This window comes from Schistocerca gregaria, chromosome 4 (assembly GCF_023897955.1).
Source record: "Schistocerca gregaria isolate iqSchGreg1 chromosome 4, iqSchGreg1.2, whole genome shotgun sequence".
Lineage (NCBI taxonomy): Eukaryota > Metazoa > Arthropoda > Insecta > Orthoptera > Acrididae > Schistocerca > Schistocerca gregaria.
In genome coordinates this window covers 386,930,723-386,934,882 of record NC_064923.1, presented here as the reverse complement: position 1 = coordinate 386,934,882, position 4,160 = coordinate 386,930,723, and the positions used below count along the sequence as shown (strand labels likewise).

The 4,160-nt window shown below is 40.3% G+C and overlaps 1 non-coding gene across 1 annotated transcript; it reads right to left on the bottom strand.

The window, feature by feature from the left end:
• Positions 1–3,560: 3,560 nt before the first annotated feature.
• Positions 3,561–3,635, bottom strand: Trnas-cga (transfer RNA serine (anticodon CGA)). The gene has a single exon. It is a non-coding gene; the product is annotated as a tRNA-Ser (tRNA).
• Positions 3,636–4,160: the final 525 nt, after the last annotated feature.

The following is a 4,160-nucleotide window of genomic DNA, read 5'->3' as shown; positions in this document are numbered from 1 at the left end:
ATGGATTTTAGAGGGGTTCATCTTGAAGAGGCATTCGTTGCACCAGGAGGTAAACGGCCTGAGGTGCATTCGGAGGGATTGTTGGGCATTTTAAGGTATGGGGTAACAGCAAGGAAAGCGGTATCATCATCAAACACAAGGAGAGTGACAAGGGGTGTATTGGTCATGTCAACAGAGTAGAGGGGATAAAGAAGTGACAGGAAGTATCCCTTGGTGCACGACGGCAGTAGGATGGAAGATAAGGAAGTGGCATCATTAATAGATAGAGCTGAGCGGCTAGAAGGTCTGTATGCAAATTACATTTAATTTCTATGTAACAGTTATCAGCATGTATAAAACAAATAAATTTTTTGGTGTCTGTAAGTGATTTAGTAGAAAGCATCTGATGCTCTTCAAGACTATTCGCACATGATGTAGTTGCTTATAACAAGTAGCAACTCCAAAAGACAGTATCGATTTTCAGAATGAAATGCAGAAGATTGATAAATGATGTAAAAAAGAAACCGAACTTTGTACAACTACACTGTTGATGACAAATTGCAGGAAATGATGTCGACCGTAAAATATCTAGGAACAGCAATGAAGAGTGACCTTAAGAGCAATGACTAAATAAGGCTAAGAGCAGGGAAGGCGGACGCCAAACTGAGATTCATAAGAAAAGTGTTATAGAAGCTTAGCTCACCCACGAAGGAAGTGGTTTGTAAGGTACTTGTTCGTTCGATTCTTGAGTATCTTGGGATCTTTATTTGGTAGGGTGGTCAGAACAAGTAGAGAAGACTGAACGAAGAGTGGCGCGTTTCGTCACGGGATCGTTTAGTCGGCGCGACAGCGTTACCGAGATGCTCAGCAAACTCAAGTGGCACACGTTACAAGACAAGCGCTGTGCATCACGGGGAGGTTTATATTGAAATTTGGATAGACCGCTTTCCTGGCAGAGCCTGACAACATATGATTTCCTCCCACTCCAACTGCGCATAATGATCACGACGACAAATTTCTTGAAATTAAAGCCACTACAGAGGCTTACCTACAGTCATTCTTCCCACACGCCTTTCGCAAGTGGAACAGGGTGGGGGGCATCAGTCAGTGGTACCACAAATACCCTCCACCACACACCATGTGGCTTCTAGCGGGGCACGATGTAGATGAAACGAGCACCCTTTTACTTAAAATCGAAGGAAATAGATTACACTTAATTTCCTTGAAATCGAGATCCCTTAATTTCTGCCACTTTGTGGCAGCATACCAGTGTGGCACGGCACAACCATTGTAGAGCACTGTTCTATTGTACCACACATCAAACGTTTAGATTCTTGTTTTAATCTGAGGAACCAGTGACGGAAGGACGTTATGTTTACGTAGTGTACTGAGATTATTGTCTTATTCTGTTACGTATCATACTCTTGTTAAACTCTAACTTGTAACTTATAGGGAAATGTGCATTTAAAACGGCTTGTAGTCGGAAAAATGTCGCACTTTGAATGTGAAGAGAATCAAACAACCGAAGTGGAATCATTATTTTCTGTACCCCATAGCAAATTTCTTTGAACGCTGTTAAAACAGATAATGCGTCCGCTTGTCTGACAGTAACAATATACAGGCAAATGGAACGGAAAATTAAGGATTTGTTATACGACTGTTAACTTGGTTCTAGGAACGGAAAAATTACCAGTGAGGCGATTATGAACTTGACCTTGATAATAGGAACAGAGTCTAAGAAAAGTCGAGGCACCATGTGTCGACCAAAGCGTTTGACACGGTAAAATATTGCATGACATTTGCAATTATTAAAGAAGAAGTGATGTACAATATGTACATGAATCAGTAGGGTGCAATAAGAATGCTAGAGCAAGGTAAAAGATATGGAATTACGTGAGCGTGCAAGACAGCAATGAATTCTTATTCCCCTTACCTGTACATAGAAGGAGCCATGTTGGAAACAAAATAAAGAAGAATTCTTAGATATGAAGTAGTAACTGCAATATTAATTAATTAAATATTTTGGGTAAAGAAAACTTAAGTTAAAGTAACACGTTCCACATCATTACGAAATGTCGTATTCATGGTCTATGGAACAAGGATTAATGTATGTATGTATGTATATATGATAAGGAGGGAGATTAAAATCTAGGTGGAAAGGATTACAGTCATTAGGATTAGGTGATGAAATTGACATCCTAGGAGAATGTGACTAAGAGCTGTACTAAAACGGACTGACAGTAAAATGAAGAAAGACGAAATTAAAGAGGAGAACCTGAAATGTCATAAACTTATCAAAACAGAGGTCTAAATAGTAAGCGAAATGTAGAATTTATACTGCCTCGGAAACAAAATAAACTGTGAAGTATTAACCAAGAGGAAGCAGAAAGTTTGTAATGCCTTATTGAAGCAAGGGAATATGGTAGGTAGAACAGCGCAGTCACAGAGGACAGCCCTCGCTAAAATAAATCTACTAGTATCGAGCATAGGTCTTAATTTGAAGAAGAAATTTCTGAGATTATACACATCGAGTAAAGCACTGTACGAGTATAGAATAGAATGATGCAGTTGGGAAAACTGAAGAAGAGGGTAACCCAAGCGTTTCACATTTGGTGTGACTGTAGGGTGTTGGAAGTTGATGGATGGATGAGACACTCGGCAAAATTTATGAGGAAAAGAATATGTCCAAAACACTAGCTGGATGAAGGACAGGAAATCAGTCCATGTATGAGAGAGCCTTTAGGGATACACAAAAATTTTGATATATGCAATGAATAAGTTATGCCGTGGGATGAAAGTGACATTCTGAGAGATACAATAGAAATTCTGTGTAGGCAGATTAACTTTTTGCGTTATTCAGTGTCATCTGGCTAACCGTGGCAGTACAACAGAAAATCTTTCCTTTCTAAAGCCATGTGAAAATTCCATTAATTTCCACAATTGGAAACACGTTGGTATTTTAGTACCTGACCATGTCGTTCGCAATCAGTAACCATATGTTCTCATACTTTCCTGCATCATCTGTGGTAGCTAGCAGCACCGAATTAATGAACCTCTGACAAATGACGCATGTATGTATCGGACTCGTGCACTGTCCGTCACTTTCATCTCTAATGAACTCAATGTCCGGGGACTTCATTTTGTCTTTCCATCCTTTCATCTGATGTGTACGCGTATGATAGCTGACGCTGTTTATTAATTACGTAATATGTGCAATATTTCTTTTATTTGCTACCATCTAACACCGCGTGTGGCCCAGTGACTCATTTATCGCATCCTTAAAGTAGGTAGGAAAATAAGTGTACGCCACGTATTGTGCAAAACATATTTAGTTCGTTTCCATCGTTATAGATTGCATAAATATAGTATGAACTTCATAAAACAAAACATTTTACAAAATCATGGTAATATTATTTCAGCACAACGTACGTACATAAAAACTTTTATTTATCTTTTACGTGTAAGAATAAATAAAAGTATTGTGTGGATTCACTTTTGAACAAGCAACAAAACCAGAATGAGATTTTCACTCTGCAGCGGAGTGTGCGCTGATATGAAACTTCCTGGCAGATTAAAACTGTGTGCCCGACCGAGACTCGAACTCGGGACCTTTGCCTTTCGCGGGCAAGTGCTCTACCAACTGAGCTACCGAAGCACGACTCACGTCCGGTACTCACAGCTTTACTTCTGTCAGTATCCGTCTCCTACCTTCCAAACTTTACAGAAGCTCTTCTGCGAACCATGCAGAAGTAGATTTAATCTGCCAGGAAGTTTCATATCAGCGCACACTCCGCTGCAGAGTGAAAATCTCATTCTGGAAACATCCCCCAGGCTGTGGCTAAGCCATGTGTCCGCAATATTCTTTCTTTCAGGAGTGCTAGTTCTGCATGGTTCGCAGAAGAGCTTCTGTAAAGTTTGGAAGGTAGGAGACGGATACTAACAGAAGTAAAGCTGTGAGTACCGGACGTGAGTCGTGCTTCGGTAGCTCAGTTGGTAGAGCACTTGCTCGCGAAAGGCAAAGGTCCCGAGTTCGAGTCTCGGTCGGGCACACAGTTTTAATCTGCCAGGAAGTTTCAAGCAACAAAACGTCTACAGTGCAGTCTGCTAGACTTAATTATTGAATGCCGGGATATTATTGACAGAGTTCGATAGGGACACTGTAAATTGATGTCTCTTACATT